This window comes from Empidonax traillii, unplaced genomic scaffold, assembly GCF_003031625.1.
Source record: "Empidonax traillii isolate 1590-97213 ecotype Southwest subspecies unplaced genomic scaffold, ASM303162v1 scaffold318:size782537, whole genome shotgun sequence".
Taxonomy (NCBI): Eukaryota; Metazoa; Chordata; class Aves; order Passeriformes; family Tyrannidae; genus Empidonax; species Empidonax traillii.
The window spans coordinates 465,680-492,553 of NW_020955511.1; the positions used below are offsets into that span (position 1 = coordinate 465,680).

Consider the following 26,874-nt stretch of genomic DNA (forward strand, 5'->3'; position numbering starts at 1 on the left):
GGGGTTGTTGGGGCCAAAGTGCAGGACCCGGGTGATAGATCTCATTTAATGATCTGTTCCTGTAATTTTGCCAAACTGGCAAGATTCCTCTGCTCTCAGTTGCATACGTAGTTTGTATGTGTCTGCACAATTGGGCATAGAGGTTACTGCCTTCCATTTCCCTCCACTACTTTCACTTTCCATTTACTGTTCCATAATAGTTGATATTCCCAAGAAAATGAAATGCATAGAAATATCTTTTCAAGCCTAGAAAGTGTACATGTTTCCAGGTTCTGTCTGAGATTTAATATAATCTTGCTGTTTTGACAAACAGACCCATGAAGAGTTTGTAGAATACTACTGTCTCTCTACAGCTGGTGAGAACTCAGCTGTAGAAAGGAAGACGACACAATTTTATCTCTAGTTTCACCAGGAAGGCTCCAACTTTGTATGTTGTTGCATCACAGAAGATTCAGTAGTTCATGAGTATCTACAAGCATACAGGAGCATATTTTGAAGCATGAGATTCCTAGCTTGTGACTCCCATCTTTAACAGGAAGGTGGTTTTGCACAAATGCCATGACTAATATGACCATGCAGGTGAGAAGAGCAGAAGATCTCTCTAGGCTGGTCATACAAACTGCTGAAAGAGGAGCTGCTGTGTGTAAGCATATCTAAATTCAAGGCACTAGCAGCCTAGTAAAGAAAAAGCCATTCACTTACCTTTTTCAGCTGTAAATATTTTCCCTGTTTGAGGGGGAATGAGGCCCTTGGAAATGAAAGCAGCAGTGAACCACATAGCCCATGATGGACATCGAGCAGTGATTGCTCCAGCAGCTGTGTGGAGGCGTTCTGAGATGCCTTTTCCCTTGGCTGCTTCCGTCTAGTTTTTGGTGTTAATCTGTGCCCATGGCATGGTTTTGTGAAGCAAAACAATGAGTAGCTGAATGCAGCCCCCCATTCTCATCTCCTTGTCTCAGGGAGGAGCATGCGGGGCAGGCCTGTTCTGGCCTGATAAGGAAAAGAGGATTCAACGTGGCTCTGAAGGAAATCCATAGGAGGAGAGTGTGGACAGCTGGGCCAAAGAAGCAGTGGGACACAGCAGGCACCCTTTAAAGGGATCTGAGAGATTCAGCACCGAAGAGACACTTTGTCTGGAAGACATGCTCACAGACATGTGTGACCGGATAGCCTGTGAGGGGCTGAGGATCCAAGGTTCAGAATGCAGCAAAGTTACTCACTACCTCATCTGGGACTGGTCACTTTGGGTCAAAAACCTTGTGTAGGTTAGACACTGACTTTAATCTTCAGAGTTGCAGCACGAGGGTTTTCTGGTAACTTTGGTTGGAGGTGCTGCATGGCCATGGAGACAGCCAGTAATCTGTCCACAATCAGGGTGTAGCCAGTCTGTAGCCTCTGTTTCTCTTGTTCAAACGTAGAAAGGGATAAGGTAGATTTTATCTTTCGATATTTAGCTGCAAATGAAGATTATGGCTTTTAATATTGCAGAGCCATTTTTATATTTAATTACCAAAAATAGTGTATTGTGTACTGAACCTTGATTCTAAAATTTATTGTACTGATTTTACACCTTTAAATGTGTCCAATGACTACAAAAGCATTTCTTTCTCATTTTTACTACTATTACTGTCAGGTTTTCCTCATCTAGAACTAGTTTAAGATCACTTTCTTCTGTCTCAAACACAAGCAGATGATGTTGTTGTAGCACTTCAGGACAGCACATGATGTCACACCAACAGCCAGGTAGGTGCTGGTCCACTGTGCATGTGTTGGAGTTTGTCACTCAGAACCATAGAATCATTAAGGTTGGAAAAGACCTCTAAGAACATAGAGTTCAGCTGTTAACCCAGCACAACCACGACATGTCCTCCAAATGTTTTTTGAACTCTTCAGAGATGGCAATTCCAGCACTTATCCAGGTAGCCTGTTCCTATTACTGACCACCCTCTCAGTGAGGAAAGTTTTCCTATTATCTAATGTAAACCTTCTCTGGCACAACTTGAGGCCACTTCATACAAACTGAAACATTTCAAAATATTGAGATGTGCCAAGATGATGTGGACATCCACATGGCCATCCACAATGGTCTTTGAGAACATGTCACCTCACAATGCCTCACGTTTTACCAAATGCTCTCCCATTTATATAGACATGTAGTTGAGGTGAATACAGTAATAGAAAGACTTTTTTTAAAACTTTGGTGCATAATTTAGTTTATACACTTTTATTAAAAAAAAGATATTTCTGCTTTTTTATTTACATTTACATAAAATAGTTAATTTAAATATGTTACTAATATGATAACAAGACGTGGTAAGTATCTGAATAAACACTTGTTTCAGAAAATGCTGAAAGCACTTTTTCCCAGCTTGAAGATTTTGTTTCCAGATCGCAAATAGGTGATGAAGCAACCTGGTACATTAAAAGAAAGATCATCTAGATCCTACACCTTTGTCTAAATGCTAATTGTCCATTGGTATTAGTACTGCACACCATTACCACAGCTGTAATTTTATATTATTAAATATTTAAGGGACATAGAAATAAGACAGGATTGAAATTACATCTTTTTTTCCTTCATTTCTGAATGGGTGATTTCCAGAATGTAGTATTATGTCAACAGAGGATTTTTACATAAAAGTGTTCTTGCTTTCTAATCTCTTTTCCTTGACTATAGCTCTTTTTAAGGGGGCCATATACCCATGGTACATTTTGACACCTGTTTATCAAAACAGCAGAACTTTAGCATTTGTTTAAAACTAGTCACTTTGAAAGGTTTTTAAAAATAATTCAGTTACTTGGTGCTTGCTATAAGCAGCTCCATTGAGCAGAATTTATCCTAATACTACTGTTATTTAGTAGTAGACATTGCCAGTCATTCCCATTAAACTAACTTAGTTCCCTGGGAGAACACTCAATAAACCCTCTGTCCTATTTTGGCAAGCTGAGAGCAGAGCAAGGGGATGGCCCAGCAGGAGAGATAAAGCGAAGTCAGGAGCCTAGAACAGAAAAAAAAGGCAGGAATATTTGGTCCAGGGCCTCTCAGACATCAGTAGAGAGAGATGCTATCTGAAAGTGCCAGGCTCTTGCATTTTAGGATCACAGAATCACAAAATATGCTGAATTGGAAAGGACCCACATGTTTACAGAGAATCACTGCAATAAACTTCAGTAGCAACGTATTCTTGTGCTTCTAGACTGTCTTATCTTAATAATTTTCTAGCTAGTCTCATCTTCTCTGTACCACAGGCTTTAAGACTCAAATACTTATTTAGCAAATGTAGATTTTGCTAAATTTATAACACAGATTTTATAATGTGATGTGGTCTTATTTTAAAACATCATACAAGACAAATAATTTATCTCTATTTAGGGTCATTCATGTACCTCATTGCACTGCAATATCAAAAAGGCACTAGTTCTGTACCCATATTTAAGATGAGGAATTTAACATTAATGTTGTCCTCTGCGGAAATTTTTTTCAATTCATGCTTTTTATAATGATACCTCTTCTTACTTATGAAACATAAGTATTATAGACAAAGCAGGTATAAAAAGTCAGATTTAAATATTCAGCAGTTTTTGAAATAACTTCCTTCTCACTAAATGTTAACACTATTTTTTTATTCTAAAATAAAATTCAGTTTCTAAAATGTTGGCACATTTGTTTTTCAACAGTTTCACATTCATAGAACAAGCATGGGAAATTTCATCAATTTAGTGGAATATAAAACTATGAAGGTGCTTGTGTCTGCTAAGATGTTTACATTGTTAAGCCAAGACTTTGGTAGTTACAGTAGACACTGAAATGAAAGAACCAAAGGCTTGTGCTCTCTCTCTTTGAATGTTTGAAAATAAAATGTCCTGGATACTCCTGGGTATTTTGGGGGCTATTACATATAAAGCTATGCTTGCCCAAGGATAGTTAGCCTTAGTCTGCATTGGTAGAGGAAAAAAAGCACTTTGATGCTGTTGCCTGTGGAACTGTGGTAGCACTTGTGTTCCACTCAGTATGATACTGATACGTGCTGTCTGGACATACAAATGCATAGGATTATGAAAACATCAAGGGTGCTTTCCATAAGATTCAAGGAGGCAATAGTGAGCAGTTGTTTGGAATAAAAGTGTGTTGTAGAGAAAATTTTGGTGTGAAAAGAAAATTCCCATTTTGGTGGTGTCAAAATTTGTTTGTGTTAATAAAAATGCAGACCAAGATACCATATCATAGTAACAATAGCAGTATTTGAAATAATTGTCTATCTTCGTTTAAATAAAAGAATTACTTCTTACAAAAGAATGGACCAGTGATTTCACTTAAGACAGTGGCTCCTTGCCATTGCATACAGCATGACGGAATGATCAAAATTCCAAAGGTCATTTCCTTTTCTGTCTGAATATGTTTAAGAGAAGTAACCTGCGAATTTTCAAAAATGGTGGAAATAAAGGGTATTTCTAGTTGTTTTATTACCAGCAAAATTAACTGTGTTTTGTGAAAATATGGTTTTGAACAGAAAACAAAAAATCTCGCAATATTTCTAGTAAGTATAATTAGCACAATATGTGTGAATACATAAATATATAAAAAATAAATATGTAAACATAAATAAGTAAAAATAAATATAAGTATGTATACATATACATATATATACAAACAGTGTGATTGTGAGTATATAAAAATAGCCTATTCTAGTCAGAAGAAAGTATTGATTGTTACTATGTCCTAAAAATCATTGTTCAGCTTTAGCTCCTCTTCTAATGACGTTGTAGCATCACATAGCCGGTAGCGAAATGTGTCCTTTTCCAGATGCAGCAGATCTACTTTGCACCACCAAAATATGGGCAATTCAGACCTTGGCCTGAGAAATTCAGTGCTGAATGAAGTTTGTAAATGTCCTGAGTCTCATTTATTAAGCCGGGAGAAAGGTTCATCAGTCTAAACCAGTGGTGGCTCCTCAGGCTCCAGAGAAGCTCCAAAAACAATTAGTGCCAGCCACTGGGGCTCCAGAGCAAAGAGCAGGGGAGGCACCGTCACTTTCTGTCCTTACCCTCTCTAACAGCCCCAGACCAGGTGCAGCAGAGGAAGGGCTGCACAGCTAGTACTCTACCTGATGATATTATTTACTTGTAGAGGTTTTTGCTGTGACCTGATATTCCATACATGATATATTATATGCATTGCCCCATCGGATTTTATATAGTTTCAGATTTATATTGTTTCATTGGTTGTAGCAAGGTAGGAATTGGTCTCTTCTCTCAGCAGCTAGTGACAGGACAAGAGGACATAGCCTCAAGCTGCACCAGGGGAGTTTCAGGCTGGACATCAAGAGGAATTTCTTCTCAGAAAGGGTGAAGGTCAAACAGTGGGATTAACTGCCAAGGGAGCTGGTGGAGTCACCATCCCTGAAGGTGTTGAAGAAATGACTGGACAGGGTGCTTAGTATCTAGTTGACAAGGTGGTGATTTAGTCACAGATTGGACTCAGTGATCTCACAGGTTTTTTCCAAATTAAATGTTTCTCTCATTCTGTGATATTCATATCCCAACTTAAATAACTGAATATTAATTAATAAAACTTGTATCCCCTTTCTTTTCACTAATACATTTTATCATGTGTTCCACAGACTAGAATTAGGAGAAATATTTCAACGTATTTACAAAATGCCTCATAACTTCTGAATCATTAAACATAGTTATAATTTTTTGAGCTCTTTTAACAAACTTAGGGAATAATTGAGTTTTGCATAGACAAAATGCTGCCTGTTCAGTACTGTAAGGGAAGGGTAGCATTCTGAACACTACTGATACATTTAGAATAAAATACATAACATATGAGATATCATCATACTTTATGTAGATGATTCTCACTCTGAGACTGTCTAACAATTTAAAATTCTCCCTGCCAGATTAGTTTTTGTATCTTGTCTTTGACATTTGATTTGATATTTGAAATGCACAGAAGACGCATTTTATTTTTAAGCTTTTATTTTTAATAAAAGCTTCATGTATGTTAATAATTATTATTTATGTATTTCTTTATGCTCATTTCACATTTCCCAAAATAATTTTTCTTCTTTGAAGCTTTCTTTTCCACATGAGTCTCTGATTTGGGAGATGAGTGACCACTTTTTTTCAAACACTAAACTAAAACTCCTGCCATGTGTGAGGACATTAAAGACAAGTTTAGGGGAGCTGAGGGAGGTGTGCCTTGAAGCTGGGGAGGTGAGGAAGGATCCTTCCCTCTCTCCCCCTCCTGCAAGCTGTTGTTCTCACTTTTGGAAGAAAACTGGGGCAAATTACCATAAAAGAAAGAGAGCAATAAAGCAGAAAACAATAGTAGATCCAAAATGTCTTAGTTCCTTCTTTTCTGCTTGTGTTGAAGCTGGCTGGTTCTACTATTGCTAATTTTTAATTCTGCATTAGACCTCATAGTGTGTCTTAGTCTTACTGATTTGCTTTTATGGTGTTTTTGTCTCTTGGATGTGGTTGCACTTCCTACATTAAATATTGGATCTTGTTGTTTATATGTGTTACATTCCAGATTGTATTTTTCTCTTTGGGGATCTGCTATTTTACTCTATTCCTGATTCCCTTCTCACTCTAGTCAATCCCCATTCCCTCCTCCAAGAAGAAATACTGTCTTAATTCTGTATGCATCCACAGTGGAGTGTTCCCCTCTCTTCTTGGATCCACCTGGATCATGGGCCACGGAAGAACATGATAGGTTGCATTAAGTGAACCTTCCAGACTCAGCAAGGTATCAGCAGGGAAGATTAGGTTAGATACAAGAACTTCCTAATTTTAATGAGACTAAAAAGCTGGAGGTGATTCAGGAGGTTGCAGGAAATCTGTGGCTGGTGTGTTTAAGAACAGGCTGGACCAAGACGACAGGAGTGGTGTAGGCGCAGCTGAACTGTGGTGTGGGGGAAGGAAAAGGACCAGATGACCCTGTGGCTTTTGGCACCTTGATGCTGAGAAATGTCTGCAGCCAACTTCGCTTGTTCAGCTGCCCAGAAATGCCTGCAGGTAGCTAAAATCTTTCAAGATTGGCTTTAAAAGGCCAGAACGAGACACTGTTTTTTGTAGAAGATGGCAGATGGGATGTTACAGGAAGCTAGACAGTTGGTCACACTGCATAGGGTACCGTTTTCAAAATCTAATTGAAATGTAACAAGGCCTAGCTGAGAAATAAGGAAGTAACTGCTATATTTCTTTGGCATGTCCCTTCCCAACTACCTGCAGGTTTTTTTCTTCTGAATATTATCCCTTCCCAAACCATTTTCTAGCTAACTAAGGTTAGAATTAACATTCTGTGTATAGCCAAATATTAAATCAGTGTAGTTTTCAAAACATTACATTCGATTTTATTTAGGACTTTGTTTCAAAGCTTTCTGTACCTCTTTTTTAAGGAATACTGTCTAACTTATAAGGATCATTGTCCCAGGTTTCTAAGGATCATTGTCCCAGGTTTCTGTGTCACACATTTTCAGAGTGAGAGCAATGGTATTTCATTTCAGGATGCCAAGTGTGAGCACTTTGATCTGGCAGTACAGCATGCCTCAGGGAGCAAGCTAAATCTTGATTTTTATAGTCAGTCATCCACTATCAGGTACCAGAGCCCCGATTAGCCAGGCTGAAAAACAGAGAACACGCCATAGGTTGGATGTGGAAATATTTGTGAGAGGCTCTTGGCATCACTGGCATCCTCAGAGCTCATTTTGTGCTTCTGTGCTAGCAAATCTCAAATGCATTTAGAAACAGTACCTGTGTGCATTAAATGACTGCACATGCACTGATTACTTTTGAAACCACTTCCCCCTCCACCACCACATTCGGCAGTGGAAAGTAAGAAGAATATCCATGTTTTCAAACTTGACCTCACAAATGTGAGGTGTGGTTGTGCCTCCTTCACATGTGCCTCCTTAACATTCCTCACATTCCCTCTTCCAAGCTAATTGCTAGCACTTGTTGCAGGATTTAAGTGACTTTGTAGTAGCACCAACTAGCTTGCTCTAGCTAGTGGTGTACTTGGGACTAAATGGCCTTTTTGACCTTAAATAATAATTTCATTGATAGTCATACCAAAGGTGCTTAACTTTCTGTTTGTTCAGTCTTGCAACTATCACTGTAAGGTCTCCTGAACTCTTCTGAGAGTTCAGAATATAGTTGTGATGTTCTCACTGTTTTCTGTGTTTCTCTGGCTGTGAGGCTGGACAGGAGTGTCTCCTTTGGGATAGCTGAAAGGCATGAAGAAGTACAGACATTGATGGGGTGGCATTTGCTGCCCTGACCCACTGTAGCCTGGTATCCAGCCTCATGAGAGCTGCAGCAGTATGCTACCTTGATATTTGCACTTGTATTGGGATAACAAAGATGGCTGAAGTTATTCTTTCAAGGCAGCATAGAGCATTCACAAATCTCTTCCAAATGAAGTATGCACTAGAGATCACAGTTATATGCCTGTATTTTTAACTCTAGCTAGGTGTTTTTGTTTCCATGTGTAGTCTTGGAAAAAAATAAAAAGCAATGAAAGGGAATGCGCCATGACCGCAAATTTCCAACAGTGATTAATAATGCACTTAGGACTTCATTTTGCCTAGCACTGAGCACCACCAGGAGGTGCTGAGCACCCCAAGCTCTCATTTAAAGCAGTAAGGCTGAGGTATGCCTAGCATTTTGTGACACTGAACACTGTAAATACACTCTATGAACCTCTCCATAGAAGATAAATATTTGTTATTTTATTTGACCTTGAAGATGGAACTGGTTTGATAGGGTTAAGGTCAATGAGTATATTATTTTTAGACAAGATACAGAGTACATGGATGGTTCTGCTTTATTTTAGTGTGTTAACATCTGGCAGCATTCTGTGTTCCATATGCTGCTGATTGTCCTGATACATTCATCTTCAGTGATTATCAAAAAGATTTCAGTGCTCTGGAGTTAATCACACATTTGAGAAGACAAATACATGAAGATAAGTAGAAAAGCTGCCTGTAGGTTTCCCTGTATAAGACCAGTATTTGGGCAATCTTGGCAAGTAAGCTATTAATTTAGAAATTTTTTTTTTAAATTACTTAATTAGCTAATGTCTGTAAGAGTGAAAAATAGTGTATTAGAGTTCAGTATTGTTATCAGAATAACATAGAACATTTCTTCATGGAAAACTGATTGTGCCCTTTTAGTTCTACTTCTTGCACACTTGCTTATTTTTGATAATGGTGAATAGTTAAGGGGATTTTAGATTTAGTTTTCCTAGGTTGATAACATTTTTTCCAGGGCTATAAATTATTATTTTCATTCTGTGCTGTTTTGATCTTACATACTAACAGGTTCAGGAGACAAAGACTTAAGAGTTTCACATAGAATTTGCCACATCAAAAACAGGTGTTCCCTTTTACAGTACCACCTTTTTTTCTGAGAATGCAGAAAGTCTGTCACAATCAGAACAAATGTTGAAGCAAAAACCAAAGCAAGCCAGATGACTGTCAACCTTGTGGCTTTTGCTGCAGCCCACCCTTACCTTAGAGACCAGTCCTCTAGGCTAGTCCACCGTGGCACTGCCCATATTCCTGCAAAGAATAATTCAAGTAAGGAAACAGCTGTGGCGCTTACAGTCTAGAAAGATGACCCCTTGCTTCCCACACCTGCTGTCAGACAGCTCATTGCTGCTCCACTGTGTGCTAACAAGGAAGGACCTGATGAAATCAGCTTTGGCCACGGCTCTTCAGGCAAACCCTGGAACCAGAGTCTGTCCACACAACACCTCATGGGACATCTGGTCAATGTAGGCATGGAGAAAGCATCAGAAAGGCCGAAGTGGCAGTCTGCCACGAAACAGAATGTACAGAACAAACTATGGGAGCAACGTTGCTCCTCAATATTTCTCTCTTGATTCAATATCTATAATTTCAAAGAAAAAAATAAAGGCAATGAAGTCTCTTAGGGCATATACCATATCCACTATTCGGATAAAACTTGTTTTATTTTATCATGCACAAATTTGTTTAGATCTTAGCAGTGACCACTCTTCCTATTGCCAATATCTATTAATGATAATTACTTCAAATACTATACTCACTCAGTGATAGCATCACACCATGGTGAGGAAGATTGTGATCTTATCTAAACCTATTCTGTTTAACTCTGACACTCCTTCTATTATAGTGGGGCCCTGATAAGATCATGCCTGTTAGGATCAGACATTAGTTGGAATCAATATTGGAAAATGTGCCTGTTTTTGCTTAATAGCAAAGTTAGTGTGAGGGTCAGAGTGAGATCATTTGTTGGATGAGATTGTACAGCTTCATCTTGTAATGGAAATGTGTTCTTTGCTTCAGCTGCTGGTGAAAAGTAAAAACAAGAGTTCTTTGAAAGATGTACAGCTTTGTTCATAATCACTGTGTAAGGAAGATACAATCATTATTATGACATTTAACATCTGTAGTGCTGCAACATGTTGAGGTTCTAGTTGGGAACTAGTACTCCTTTGTGCTAGACTCTGAACCTGATACTAAAAAGACAGCTGCTGGCCTCAGCTAGCTTAAATCCTGGTTTTAGACCAGACATGAGTACAATGGCAACAACTGTGGGAGGCAAAAGCTAAAATAGTGATAATTAAGATTAGTGTAATAACAGTTACATCACACTAAAGCTGCAGACGTGAGTTTTTTAGAGATAGTGAATGAAAAATGCAGTGAGTTTGCAGATGACTTCAGAGAATTCTTCCTATATGCATTAATCTCTAGCGGAACAAAATACAAATAAATCAGGAGTATTTATTTAGATAGGAATTTTGAAACTTATTTCCTGATAAAGAAGGATGTAATCTAGATCAGTGATGATGAACCCTTTTAGAACTCAGTGCCAAATTTATTTTAAAAAGCTCAGAAGCTCTTGTGCTGCCAACATTAATCTCTCTGTAACAAATTTGGCACTAGTGCCAGCAGTTTATGGTTACTGGTGGAGATGAACAGTCAGAAAACACAAAGCACCATAATGCTGTTTTGCTGAAAAATATGGTTACTCTTTTTATAAGACTTTTCAAGATTTAGTCAAAGAAACCAAAGCAAAGTCCTGAGGGTGTTACATGGGAAATATGAGGGCTACAGTGCCCCTCTCTCCTTATGAACATTAATTTTTACTCTCCAATAAATAAAAAAGTCCATCAGGAAAAATTAAAAATAAAATTAGTAGTGAATCACCTGTTGTTTTGATCACAGGAGTGCAAAATGTGAGTGATGCTAATTCTGTGCCTGAAGTTGCCATCCAAGGGGCTCATGCTTCAAGTGCAAGGCACATGCCATGACTACTAGGCTGCTCCAGAGAGAAAGTCTCCAAGTAATATGTTAATAAATCCTAAATCATTCCATTGTAGAATTAAAACCAATAAAATAAAATTGCAAATTAACATATTTTTTCATTAAATGAGGGTCTATTTGAGTGCCCAGCCCTATATTTAGATAAACTGCTAACACTAGGGTTGTGCTAAGACCTGGGCAGTGTTTACCAACCATTTCCATTTTTCGCTACACAAAGTCAAAAAGTTTTTGGTTTGGAATAGAACATATATACTTTCATGATCTCTTCTTTTTTTATATATATGTCATTACCAGTATCACATATGTGCCAACTGCTAGTTATGTAGAGGTGTAACTGTAATTTATGGTTGTTCGAACACAAAAGTAAGTGGAATGGCAAATGAATAAATCATTGCACCAGTGTTAACAGTAAAAGCATGACTGGACTCACTATCATCATATTGCCTTTCAATTCAATTAAATACCATTGCTTACTCTTTTAACATCATATAGGAAAGCACTGTCAATTGAAATAAAAAAATCTTAAAGGTGGATTTATACAAATGGAAAATTTTCCCTATAAGATATGCATAGGGATATTTGAACTGCCCATTAAGTGAGGCATTTCATGTTTTCATTGAATAGTGCATACTTTTGGATATAATATGTATAATGAAGATGTAGATTTCACTTTACTTTAAATTTTAGTTGCAGTAAAGTAGAGGGAGAAGCAGAGCCATTTTGAAATCATCCCTGAACGAAATGGGAAGAATGTGCCTTTGAAAGAAATTTGAAATATATCAAGATTTTAGAAATCTTCGTCACAATGCAAGACAGAATTTTCTTACTCTATTTTAATCTGTGTCCATCTTAAAAGTGTTTCTAGTAGTGGGTGTTTTCCCACATATGTATTTCCACAACATGGCATTCAATAGACTAGTCACAGAATTTATGATGAATGTCACTGAAAAACAATGTACTGGTAGAATTTTTAAGTGTTAATATTTAAACACTGATTTCTTCAAAATGTTGACATTTTGAACAACTGTAATTTTTCTCATTATTTCTTTCTTTGTGACTTTCATGGAATTCATGGAATTCACGGAATGTCACAGTTTTCACTTACCCTTTTTTATTTCAGAAGTCTTTGTGCCATATTTCTGACCACAGTGTGCTAGGTGTAGAATCCCAAATGTTTCAGTGGGGCAGGAGAGATGACTTTTCTTTCTTGTTCTGAAACCATGATGACTCTGATTTTAGAGACAATGCACAGCAGAGCACTACAATTTTCTGCCTTGCTCCCAGATACATATAAAATAAGAATGTCATTAAGACAATTGGATATATCTGAAGAAGCAAGGTGGATTTTTTCCATAGATATTCCTCCTTTCTCCCTATATAAAGAATTATAAAGAGCCATCATTTTACTTTTTAATAGCAAAAATTCTTCTTACTCGATTCCTTAGTTCCCAGCATTGGCCACATAAGGCATGTGTATGACCTTCTGTTAAACTTGTGTGCCAGTGCAGTCAGAGCTTCACTTTAAATCTGACTCTGAAACAATTAGACTGAGAAACAATAAGAGAAAATTAAAATCAATTATATCTGCATAAGTAATGGAATACAGTATTTGTGACTATTTATTTTAATTCTAGTAATTTAATTGCTATAAGCCTTTTTTTTTTTTTTTTTTTTTTTTTTTTTTTTTTTTTTTTTTTTTTTTTTTTTTTTTTTTTTTTTTTTTTTGTGCTTTCTGCCCCCAAGAAGTTCTTGGTATACAGTCTAGACTGTTAAATGTCACAAAACACATAATCGTGCTGTTGTTATTATGGTGTCTGAATCAAGGTGGGAAAAGGAGGAAATTCCTTCCTGGGAGAATTTATAGGGAAAGAACAGGAAATGTTTTCTAGCAGGAGATAAGGTACAAAGAAATTAACGAACTTGCTTGACAGCACTCTGGAGGTCTCAGGTTTCCTACAGGTTAAACAAACACCTGTGTTGCAAGATTATTCCCTGGAATGATGATCAGACATCCAAAGGGTTGTACATCAGCACACTGTGAATTAAACTAATTTTTATACTCTTTATGTAAAAATTGTAAATAAAAAGGAGGCATGTAGGATTCCGGCTGTTCACAACATTTCATTACATAAAAGAAGACTAAACTTTTATGTATATTATATGCAGATCCTAGCTGTAAAGAAAATGTAAATACAAAACAGTGCTCCTTTGAACACATTCTCAAATGTACCACCTATAAAAATATAAAAAAATAAGTAGACTTGTGCATAAGTCCAATAAACAATTAATCTGCAATGAATTCCCGTCATTTCAGGACTGATGTGTTATTTGGAATGTGAAGGTATTTAACAGAAATCCAGATTTGCAAAGAGTAGGATCCCTTATCATGTAAAGGAATGATTAAACCAACAGATAGCGCACTGGTCTGGATTATGTCTTTGAAAAAGAGAAAATGCTTGATGATGGTGTAGCAGCACTATGTTTCCAATAGGCCAGTCAGTCAAATGCAAATACAGTCTATAATAAAAGAGCTGGTTGGCATAGTAATTGGGAAATGAATGTTATTTGTGGCTCCATATTTCTGTCTTTAGGAGTCTAAGAACTAGGAGGTTGGTATTGATAAGAGGGTTTGTGTATAAATCCTTTGTAATGAGGCTGTGCCTCTTCAGTCATTTGTATTAATTTTAACTTTAGATATGAACATCATTCTCCAAAAGGGGTGACAACTAAAATAACTAATTTCACAAATGTCTGGGGAGGAAAAAAAATTACTCATTTTAGAAAAAAAAAAAAAAACAACCTGCTTCTTTTTTTGATTGTTTGGTTGCTTTTGGGTGGGGTTGTTTGAGAGTACAAACAGGATCACCTTACATCTGTGTAAGGTATACACTATAGATTATTGCTGCATTTATATGGATACTGACAAGGACGAGTTCAGGTTTGGATGAAGGAAAGTGTTGTATAGGAGAAATGCCAACTATAACATATATCTCAAGAGATATAAAAATCGTTACTATCCTTAACTTAGGTCAAAATCTCTCCAAATGCCTTGAGATCTGCATCAACCTAAGCCATTGATATTACTCCCTTTTTTTCTTTTTTTTTTTCCCCTTATTGGGCTGTTTGGTTGATTTAGGAATGTATTTGACAGTTTCTGCTGTTCCCTTGTTCATACATACACCCCTATGTGGCATCTTGTTCACATTCCAAACTTCTGAATATTTCTGTGAGATCACCTGAAATGCAGAACTTGAGGATCTTAAACAGTAGAGGATCTGGAGCACTGTGGAAAGAGGAAATTCTGTTGGTGACTTTGAATGCCTTCCTCTTGCTGTTCTGTCCGCACCCCAACAGCTCTCTCCATGCAGTTTCATTTTTAGCTACATAGATTCCCTTAACTCTTCACTTTCTCCCATATCCTAATATTTATCTCTTGTTTATTTTTCTTGTACTTGCCACTTAGCATTTCTCCTCGCTTTCCAATCTCTCCTTGTTCACTGTTTCAGCTGTTTTCCTTCTCCTTTCTCTAATTTCTCTGTCCTTTTTCTTACTGATCTTCAAGACATGTTTTTCAATGCTCAAGTACTTGCCCTTCCTAATTTGAAGTTCCATCCTAAACAGGTAATTTAGAGTACATTGGTTGGAATGATTTTGAGCCAATTTTAAAGGGAGAAAAAAAGAGACTGAATGTTAATTTTGTGTGAAATAGAAACATATAATGAGTTTCTCTGTTCATTATAGCACACTCATTCCTGTGGCTAGTTACAGGGCTGACTTACAAAGGATCCATAATTTTTATCACTGTCTGTTACTTTGTTAGTTACAGGGGAATAATCGGCTCCTGTCTTTGGGCATTACATGAACACTGCAGAGAGCAAGAAGGAATGTCTTGCCTCTGCCCGTGCCCAAGTTTAACATTACACACAATTAGTTAGATGTATTAAGGGTTTACTGTGCCATCTTCTGCTTAAGCATCAGACTTGGGTGCTAGCAGGGGCATGCTAGCAGGCTCGATGGGCCAGTGGACTGATCTTACACAGTAAATCCCATGCTTTTGTGATATGTTGACAGACCCTTACCTCAAACAGTGCTAGCAGGCACTACTGTAATAAAACCAGACTGGCTCAGTCTTTACTTCTGAGATTTTCCATAAAAGCAGCATAAATGTTAATGAATAAATAATCTTCTCCTAAATTTTGTACAATAACTGAGCTTACCCCAGGCAGGATGTGCTGCTGTAGATCAGGGTTTGAAATATGTGAGAATCCCTTATTCCCAGTAGTGTAGTGGGAGGAAAAGTTTGTCACTCCCTATGCCATTTATTTCTCTGTAAGGTGTTGAGGGCTTAGGTCTCTTGTCTTTACACATCCTTGCTCATACTAAATCACTCACTAGGAGCTAACAAAAATTTTTGGAGGAAAGAAAGATAACAGAGAAAACATGCAAAATATTAGTTAAATTAATAAAATAATCCCACTTCCCTGATCTTGTGTGCAGAAAGAAAAGAAGAAATTGAATTGAAAATGCATTAGGTAATGCCTGATCTAGGAATTAATCTGCTTACTTACACACAGCAGAGATACAAATTCTCTCGAGATAGCTAACTTGGTTTCTGATGTGGTATAATCCATGTTTACACATGTTGCACTGAATTGTAAAGAGAAAAGATTCCTGTGTAAAATGAAGTAGAGATGGTAAGCAGAATGAGGAAAAAAATCTTTTTTATCATAAAGTACTATTCTCTTTCTCACCATTCAAAAGAGCACATTAAAAGAAATATGTCACCTCTGATCCGAACTGGAAAAAAGGTTCTTCTTTTAATTGAATCTCCTTACTTCAGAAGCTTTTAGCTACATTTTTGGCTTAGTGAATAAGGCTGCAGGAAAATGTAATGTTACTGTTGTTCATCCTCAATGGAAATTAAGATGCTGGAATAATTCTTTCAACCTTTTATATAACTTTTAAAACATATTTACTTTGAGTAGTGCACTTTATTTCTTTGCATTTTGATCACTCATTAGGCATTTCTCTTTACTGAGAAGCAAATGTCCTGTTGTCACAGCTTAACTGACCTGTGCGCTGGGAAACAAGATGTTTTTTAAGATGAAGTTTTGGGGAAACACCTCAAGAGAGATGACCATCTCGCTGTCTATGCCTATCTAGGAATTTGTAGGCAATGCTGGGAATGCTTTCCTGGAAACTGAGAATATGACACCCCTTCTTTCCTTCATTTTATGCTCATCTTTGTGAATGAGTTGGAAAAGTGTTTCTCTTTAGGGAAGGTTTAGAATTTCAGACACTTTTAATCATGAAATTTGGGTTCATCCTAAAGTAGTTTTGCAGCTTTTGAGATTAAAACTAACAAACAAACAAAACAAATCCTCAAAAGAGAAGATGTATATCAGCTGAGAACAAGTTTTCAACGAGTTCTCCATAGTACAAAGTGAGATCATGGCTACCCTGTCTGTGGGAAGGGGGAAGGGCAGGGGAACTGCTGATCTATCTAGCTATACCTTTAATAATGCAAGGTGATGGAAATGGTACCTGAAGTCCTGAAAGGCAGAGAATAGAGCAATGAGTGGGTTATTTGCAACCTCCATAAAGGCATCAGTGAAGGAATGCAACTCTGTTCCATATTAACTGTGAATAATTAAACTTTAAAACATTCAGGACTCTTAACAATTAGTAAAACATACTATTATATTTGGTATTCTAAATAGTGATATAATAAAATATGTACTCTAAAAGGGAAAATACTATGTAAAGTGAGACAGTACTGACATAACATTGCTGTAAAGTCCTTACATGCTGTAGATACTGACTTTTCAATGTTTTTCCACTTTTTTTTTTAAATTTGTTCACATTTTATCTAGTACTCCATATGATTCCTCTGTATTCAATATCTCAAACACAGGCAAAAGAAAAACCCTAAATTTAGGAATTTTATATTTTCAGAGGCAGAGCCTTATTTTGCCCACTGTTTGCCCACTATTTCTTTCTGAGAGACAAAATTCAATCCTTTCCCCCTTTATACTTTCATATTTACTTAACTGCTGTTTTAGAAATTATCACATTCTTCTGTAATTAAAAAACCCCAAATATATACAATTTTATATATATATAATTATATATATATTTTTAAAATCCTGGATTTTTTTTATTTTACCAGAAATTTCCCATTGTAGCATTGTCACAGCAAAAGACACATGGAGTTTTGTGGAATCCAACAGATTTTTCATATGAAATTATGAATACGCTGGAATCAGAATAGAAGACTTATCACCAAAATATATGGCTTTCTTTTTTTTCCAGTAAATCCTCCACTTTGCACTGGAGCAGTTTCTTCAGAAGCACTTTCTTAGGTGTTTTAAACACACTTCCCATTGACACGCAATAAGTTCAAGTGCTGTAGCAGCTGTTTGCATGACGGGAGTGTTTCTGTTCCATTTGTGAAGGGAAAAGGTGAATGTTTGAGACAAGAAATACAGTAAAATTTAAATATTCTCTCAGTGCAGTGATGTCCCAGTGTAGCATTGCCCAATGGAGAAAAAACTCTCTGTTTGTATCTGGTCCTCATGTTGTTTGGGAGTTTTTTTCTTTACTCTGAATATGTCAATTAAAAAGCTGAATTCAGGGAGGAGAAAAGAATGCAGCTATAAAAACCCTGAATATTCCACCAGTTGGGAAATAGCCTCCAAAAGGCTTTGGGGTCCATGCCTGAAGAAAATCCCTTCCTGCAAGTGTCAAAAGGACTGTGTTTAGAGGAGGTAATTTCCATTCAGATCTTCTTTTTACTTGAAGTCCTTTATTATGATATTGGATGGTTACTTCTTATGATTGTGAAGCCTGAAATGCTTCATTATATTACAACTACTGGGATTTTAGTAACATCACATTGAGTTTTAATAACTGAGCAGCTGCTATGCACCTCGGCTCAAAGAAGCTGTTCAACTCTGCTGTGCTGACAAGGAAAACAACAGCAGCGAGGTAACGAGTGAAAAATATAGTTTATCCCTGGAGAAAAAATGTGTAACTTGGTGTCATACTGCAGCTCTGTGCACCTGTCTACAGCCATGCTACAGCCAGTGGTTATGAGAAACATCTGTATGAAAACAGATGTTTTTCAGAAACTCTTACAATTTACCCCTATTTAGTGTTCTCTAGAAGCAGCCCGAGGTCACATTTAAACATTCAGTGTGGTCTAGATTGAATTTTAATTTTTTTCAGTGGACACTGATTTTAAATGTAAGCAAATAGGTAGATACTATCAGAAAATTAACCTAAAATTAAAACTTTATGGTGAACTGTTTGTTTGCACAACATTTTTAGAGGAAAGGTGACATTAATCACGAGGCCTTTTTAAACCAAGGAGGAGAGAGAGGGAAGTATGATAACATACATTAGAAGACTAATGATTGCTCAATTGAACTTTTGCTGGCACCTTCTTAATCACTTAAATCATGATGCATGTTGTACTTTGGAGAGTAATTTCAGACCTGGTATAGGGCTGCTCTCTTATAATATGGGCTGATGTGTGAAGTTTGGTCCCTTTTCAAGCATAAAAATCTCAATGGGATGGGTAGAATAAGGCAAGGTTATTGTAAGTTCTTATCAGTGGTGGTTAGATGAGTTAGAGAAGTAGCACCAACCACTCTACTCCTGAAATAGCATCAGTGTATGGCTTTAACTCCCCACTGAACCACAAGGATTTGGGATTGCATGCCCTGAGACATAGAGGAAACAGAGGTGAGCTCAAAATGAGTTTGACAATTCTGTTACACTTGTAAGCTGTTGAAGCAACCCGCGTGTTCCTACATGCACAGCAAAGTGACCTCCACTGAGAACAATGCAGATTCCGCATTCATGAGATTCAAATCCTCAAACTTAACAGGCAAGACCCCATGAGGCTTGATGTATTAACATTGAATGTATTGTTTTGAATAGAAGAGTAAAAGCCTACCGTCAGTCTGGTTGTTGGTGTTCCTGTGCTTTGGTTTTAGGTGTGCTGCTTTGTGGGCTGATTTTGCAGGTCCTGCAGGCTGTGCCAGCTGCTGAGCACTGATCACAGTCACTGTGCTTAAAGGCTTGGGTTTCTGGAGATTTAAGATCACTGCTGGGTTTGTCCATCTTCCAAACTCCAGTCAGGCAAAGGGGGAATGAATTCTGAGGCTTACTTATGTCAGCCGAATCTGTTACCAAGCAGGGTGAACTATGGTAGATCCTGTAGCATCATTTGAACTCCATGGATGTGCTGGCTCCAGATTTCAGCATTATGTGCCATGAGATGCAAGGACATATCTATTGGTGAGCTGGGCTCCTCAGCATAATCTCTGACAATCCGAACAGGAGTTCTTTAGATTTCCCTTTTATGTGTACATGGCAGAAGAATAGGAGAACACCAACAATATGGCCCTTGCAGCTGTCAAGGTGCCCAAAAAAATACATACATATATACACAAACAGGTATATTTTTAAACCTTGACAGAATCAGCTGTGGCAGGTAATGCAGAGTTTGGGGATGCTCTGACTTAACAGCATATTTTCAAAGTTAGATGAGATAATCTAAAACAGTGTTATTTGTTTTATGGCTGCATCATTACTATGGTGTAGTGATACTAAAATCATTAAATGTCTGGGTCAGTATTGAATGAAGCAGTTTACTAAATTTTATTAAATGGCAATTAAATATCAAAAACTATGTATACAGCTCCCAGAAAGAAAATAGAATATGAGGGGTTAGGAGGTGAACATAGGAGACAATAAAACCTTGTAAGGTGAATATTTTTTTTAACTGTCTAAACCAAAAATTTTATAAATATTTTAAATTAGTCCTCAAAATTCAGGGAGCTTAGCTGTAAAATTCCATCTGATCACTATTAGGCTTACATGAGATTACAAAAGCCTGCTGATAATAGAGTTAAATTCAATTTCAAAGCACTGCAGTGAGGACGCTGAAACTGTAACAAGCTGGTAGTATCATTTGGGTGAAAAAGAGGGGATATTCTGAACAGAAAAACAGAGAGTCAAGAGGATGCTGTTTGCACAGTAATTGGCTCTAAGCGTAATTTTTGTGATATATTGTTTTCAGAGTTTAGATAAGGCATGAAAATAGAAAATCAATACTATAATTAAGGAGAATTTCAGGACTCTGTTGGGTAAGGAGGAGGCCTTTGGATGTCATACACAATTATTGAAGACCTCTGTTTACCTTGATTTGATTTTTTGATTTATTTCTGAACCAGACGCTGGGAAGGTGAGGGTTACTTTTCCGTTTTGCCTTCGCTGTTAAATACATTTCCAAAGTGCCTGGGTATATGTGTATAAAGTTAACTATGCTGTCGTTGCAGCAACTGAAACCCACACCAAGTCAGAAGAGAAAATTCTAAAGGGAAATATACTGAGGCTACATGTCAGATGTTTCTCTCTTCTTTTCTCTCCCTCTCTTTTTATGCACACAACACCCATATGCACATGCACATACATTAATATATATAATATATGCAGATATTGATGGAATTCTATGAGTTGAAAGAGAGGGAAGATGTCTTTAAGGATCCATATCTCTCGCAGCAGATATATGTTATTATCACTGAAATGTGGCCTTCAGTCTTGAAACAGTTAAAAGAGTTCTACGGCCACAAAAGAAGAGATTTCTTCAGAATTATCTCCCGCCTCACATTTGCTCTTAGGCAAGCAGTTTAAAAAAGCCCAGTGATTGAGCCAGTGATCCAATTTGAAATGCAGAAATGATTAGAGCTGCTTGCCTCATTTCATATCGAAATTCTCTGATTTATGACAGGGCTGCAGCCAAGATCTATCTCCAAAGGGAATTAGTGTGCAAGTTTGCATATTTTTGTTATTTAGGTTTCTGATAGCAGCTGCTAGCTAGAAATACTGAACTGGGAGGTGGTGGTGCAGGGTTTTTCAGCCATTGGAGCAAAGGAAGATAAGAGCCTTATGTTTAGGACATTTAGACCCCTTGACCATCTCACCATACAGTAATTTTTAAACTTGGATTGCAGTAATACAGGAATCCAGCGGAATGGTTAATTGTAGTTGTGGAGAAAGGAATTACCAAAATTCTGTCTCCATGTTTTAACTAGGGGAATTTTAATGAGGCATAAAACTTCAATCATGCGACTGACCTGTGGGGCAGAGTGTAGAACATATAATGAAACAGAAATAGAATTCTGAAAAAAAATTATTACCTTATCTGGAATTTACATGAAGTGTTAACAGGAAATTATGCAGTGGTTATAAATGAAAAATATGGGATTTAATGTACTTATTAATAAAGATTTGTTACATACATGATACCAGTGTCCCAAATCTGCTGTCCGCAGCTGTCCCCAATTTCTTATTTCTCTGTCCTCAAATGCAGTTAGTGTCTTCTTATTACTCCGGAAACTAAGGCCAATATCCATTTAATACCAGTGTCTAAGACAAACGGAAACATCTTTGTGTAAGGGTCGAGGACTGAGGAATTTCCCTTTTCTACAGCATTCAGACAGTCATAAAATTCTGGGTTTTTTTCATTGGAAATTCGGTTAATGTTTTCTTTGGATGTGTAAACCTTCTGTGATGAGGAGAAAAGAATGAGCACATGGTAGCTCTTAAAAAAAGAGGAAAAAAGCACTCTCCATTGAATGAAAGATGAGTAACTGCCGAATTATGTGAGTATTGCACTGAGCAAAGAAATCACACTGTGAAAGTTTATTACCTTAGCTACTGTCCGGCTCCATATGGAGTCATTATGGCCTAGAGTCTCAATAGTGCTCCTAAATTGACCTCACTATAATGCAGCTGTGCTTCCAGGTATTAAAACCTCTCTCGTATTTCACTGAATATTCCCTGGGAGATCCAAGGTTACTGTAGTAAAAACTTTAAGATTTCATTACTTTGTTCTTCTGACAATGCATTAGGTAAGATCTTAGAGCCTGCAGATAGAAATGTGTGAGTTATTTCTTTTAAATCTGTTCTTCTTGCACTCTTTTATTTTTGCATTCTACCCTTGTTATTTAATGGTAATTCCGCCAACAGAGCTGATCATGTTTAGGTACGTTACACAGTTACCTAAGTAACCTACTTTCCTTGTAAAGTCTCTGAGCACAGTGCTGACCTTAAAATAACACTGTGATACTGCACCTAAAACAGCATCGACACAGGGGCTGAACTTCCTGTCCCTCTCTGCAGACACCACCTGTGATTTGGAATTTGCATTAGCACATTTGAAACCACAATTTAAAACATTGTACACCCAGTGAGTGAAGAGTTATCAAAACAAGGACATAATGGAAATGGAGGAAATGGAAATGAAGATGGTTTTCCTTGCGACAAATTCATCCACTTGCTTGGGACCATTATTCAGACAAAAGAGACAATACAATCAGTGAAATTGTCACCTGAAGAGAAGGACAGAGTAAGGACTATTTTTATATACTCACATATACATTAAGACAATCTATGAGTCTTTTAATTTTTTCAGTTTCCATAATAATAATGTAGAATAGCAATTATTGAAGATTATATGAAATAAAAAGATGGTGTTCTCTTTTTTTCTTTTTTTTTTTAACAGTAACAGAAAATTTCTAGCAGAAATATAAAAGAATCAATCTTTTGATGAAGTCCCCCTTCTCTGTTCCCAGTAAAATTGAGCAAGCTCTCTTTCCTACTGTCTTCTTTAGTGATTTGATTGCAATGGATTCTGTGCCTGCTGTACTATGAGTTTTATGATTCTGTGAGAAAAGATGAATATAGCACTGTAAATCTCCCCTCTGAATGCTATTTTAGCTTCTCTAAAGATATTGTAATCTAGTCTATCCATGCTATTTGCAGAAAAGCAGGAGGTAGAGTTTTTGTTAGCTAGTGAGTGAAGTTTTTAGAGCATGGGCCCCATCCGTGGGCCTGAAGCTTCATAGGGGCAGTCACTGATGTATATATATATTTTTTCCCCTTTTCACTTATGCAGGCAGAAATGGAGATCTTTAGGTGAAAACAAGGTGCAACTTTTCTTAACTCAAAGGTTATGTTTAGAGTTGTATTATGAAGTCCAGTGGTGCGGAGAGAGTGAGGATCAAGTATGTCCAAGGCCATTGCATTGGTTGTCAGGGATACATTTATCCTTAGGGAAGTCCCTCACCTACCAAAAATGGAATGGCTCTTTTTCTTAGCATAATGTTATTGTGGGGATATAAAACATTTACATTATGAATGAAAGGATGTAAAGAGAAAGTATGTGCAGGTCTTTCTGAAGATGACTTCTGTCCTTCCTCATAAAGTATAAATGCTCATAAATAACCAGTCTTGTTTTTTTCTTCATTCAGTTATTTTATTTTAAACTTTACCATGGGCTATCAAGTCTGAGAGTCTCTGCATATTCTAAAACCATTTCCACAAGTTATTATTTTTAAGGTATATTATTTTAATGATTTTTCATAAAGAATGATCTTCTGTATTGCTCTGATAGCCAGTAAAAGTTAAAATATTAACTGTGCAATATAGTTAACTCGGATAAGTGCAGCATTAAAGTAGATACACATTAGCCAATATGAGGCATCAGAGGTAAAATTGAAAGGATTAAATTTGACAGAAGAGCCCCATTTAATTTCTTCCAACCCCTGTGGTTCTATTCAATAAAACTTTAAGTACCTTTTTGGACTGCACTAACATTTGCTGTTCTTGGAAAATAGTTTTTGCCAGAGATAGCTATGTTACTGGGAAACGCTGGCCCTCAATGGCTTGCAGGGAGAGAGCTGTCTTCTTGTAGTATTCTAACTAATTAATTCCCACGAGGCTTGCCCCAGAACTAACTATTGTGAACCCAGCAGTGTGAAGAGGTTAGCTGGTAAATTCACAGGAAGGGATGCAGTGGCAGCAGCAGAACCCATCTGTGCATGCGCATGTATATCCCCAAGAGAGAAGAACAAAAAGATGTACGAAATGGTGAAAGATAGGTAATAAAATACAGTGACTTAGTTAGCTATGGGCTTTCCATACAAGTTCTGTAAATTATATTCAGTTTGACCAATTGGACACCTTCCCAAAACTTATGAACTTATCTTAGCAAATCCCTCAAGTATGATTGATTTTCATCATGTAAGTTTAGAAAAATAAATCATTCTTGAAGGAGTTGGGAAATCCAATATCTGGACAACTATTGTGCCTCAATAAAATTATTTGCTAGTGGTCAAATCCCATGTGCTTCAAGTTTGTATTGACTTCAGTGATGGCAATGTCTAAGACAAGCCAGGGTTACGTTATTTTACATGTACATGCGTATGTTTGCATGAGCACAGGCACACATGCCCATACGCACACCACATATGCACAGACTTTTTTCTAGGAACTCTGCTTTCACACCACTTCCTCAAAGGAAAAGGGAAAAACAGTTTTAATTTCACAGAACTGACCAGGAGAGATAATGAAGTACTTTCTTTATGTGTGGAAGCCCTAGAGGCAAACCCCAGAGCTTTCTTACTTTTAGCAACCAATTACTGCCCAAAAAAAAAAAAAAAAAGAGTTTCCCCAATTATGAAGTATACTAACACAGGCTGCACAGACTCAATTTCACAAAGTGTATTGGAAAGGCAGCATTCACATAATTAATGAGAAAGTGCTGCATGTGTTCAGGCCTTCTGTTAATTGATTAAATGAGTCTATGTCTAAATCTGATTATAATCACACAGTGGCAGTACAATTGAGCGAGTGTGTAAGAGGTAAAGGAACTCTTCTCTTCCTCTCTTGTACGCTCTTGGTTATGTGGATGCGTATCCTCCCTCCTTCTCCCCCTCCCCAAATTGTAAGAACAGGCTAAAAATTGGGCTAATGGAGAAGGTACCAGATTTACCTATTGAAAGGGAGATAGCTTAATCACAGTAACTTGAACAGTTATTCTTGGTTTACTGTCTCAGTTCCTATTTAATCCATCACTGGCACTTGTAAAGTACAACAGGCTTTATAGCAGACGTCAGTTTGATGCTAATTGTGGTTAGCGGTTAACAAGTGCTGGTTAGTTTACCCGCGGTGCCGCAATAAAACACAAAACCTGCCATGTGCTTGTCTTTTTTTTTTTTTTTTTAAAGAAGGCCACAGTGTTCCCTAAGGGTTGTGAGAGAAGTTCATCCCATTGAACTGGTCAGCAAGATATCATTAGCTCGTTGTGTACATGAAATCCAGGGGTTAGAGCACCAAGCGTCACAAGCCAGTTTCTTTACCTCCTTGAGCTGATCAGAGGATCAGAGTATCAAGGAAGGATTAGCACTGACTTGGGATTTGTGTGATTGGTTAATTTATTGCGGCGATGGCAGGCCTTTCATCTATGGCAACATTTAATCAGCACGGCCATGGAGGCTATTACGGGTTAGCTCTTTTCTCAAGTCAGCCAGGGCTGCACCATCAGCCCTATCACAATTCCCCTGAAATTTCCAAATTATCTGGAACAGGCTTTAGCCTCACAGTAATAAAAATTAGAAGAGATTCCTGATAGCGCTGGTGGAAAAGGCTTTCACTTGCACAGGGCAAATTATAAATAGTATGAACGTGCACTTTAAAAAAAAAAATTCTCCACCTCTTAAGAGATGTGCAGGACTTATCACCCCTGCTCTGATCCAAATCCTCGTGGTTGAAAATTTATATTAGATTTTATCAGTGGGGCCTAAGTCTAGAAAAATCAATGAAGGTTATCTTTTATGTTGCAGGAACTTGTGGAAATATTGATTTTCATTTTATAGTGAATTTGGAGCATGAGTTGGTAATCACTGCTGAGCTGACTACAATGTTTGCCTACTGTATCTTTTACTGAGTTTTGCTCAAGTATTTAAGATAGTATATTCCTGTTGATTTCAGCATGTAGTTTGAAGTCAAATGTTTCTTAATACAAGTTGGTGCATGTCTTGTTATTTAATGTAATCCTTCAGAATAATGGTGATTAGCTAATGTCTGTTGAATGATTTCTGAATTTAATAGCGATGTTCAGAATGAGAAAGAGGGAGATTTCAGGACTTCACTCATATATCTTGCTTTTCCTTCTTCCTTACCAGTCACTAAACCACTAAGTGAAATACAAAGTATAAAAGAATATAATGAAAAATAAGATGAAGGATGCTAAAAGATAAAATATTCATGTATAAAAAGAGCTAGGAACCTGAATATCTGCTAGAGTAAATTATTGTTATTCAATCTATTAAACATTAAATCTTTGAGAACTAATGAAAGCTAGAAAAACTTCTACTGATAAAAGACACCATGGACACAGTTTATTAAATGAATCTAGATCCTTCATCTTGGTTCTTAAGAATGCTTTAACTAAGTAGAACAGTGATTCAGAGAGGGATTTTAAAGCTTTTCTCATGTAATGCCCCTACTCACACCCTGTAGTTTTTATTTCTGCAGAGTATGTCCGTTTTCGATGTCATTTCTATTGGTGGTGTATCTGTGCAACTGATTTTAAAATGGATGAATTCTTCAAAAAGTCATTTGAATATTCAAATAAATCTGTTCCTGCCAAATTTATGCCATTTTTGTTTTGATTTTAGATAGCATGAGTTCTTTCAGACCT

At 37.1% G+C, this 26,874-nt stretch overlaps 1 protein-coding gene and 1 long non-coding RNA gene across 5 annotated transcripts in view; one reads left to right on the plus strand and one right to left on the minus strand.

Moving 5' to 3' along the window:
* Nucleotides 1-26,874, plus strand: part of ZFPM2 (zinc finger protein, FOG family member 2) — a 310,759-nt gene that overhangs the window by 154,799 nt on the left and 129,086 nt on the right. The window lies entirely within an intron of this gene.
* Nucleotides 7,454-14,474, minus strand: LOC114061174. 2 transcript variants are annotated; one of them, XR_003572064.1, is made up of 5 exons: nucleotides 14,343-14,474; nucleotides 13,239-13,310; nucleotides 12,752-12,851; nucleotides 9,521-9,569; nucleotides 7,454-7,630 (listed from the first exon to the last, which is right to left on the minus strand). It is a non-coding gene; the product is annotated as an uncharacterized LOC114061174 (long non-coding RNA). The 2 variants fall into 2 exon arrangements; XR_003572065.1 differs by lacking the exon at nucleotides 14,343-14,474 and having other exon boundaries at nucleotides 13,239-13,328.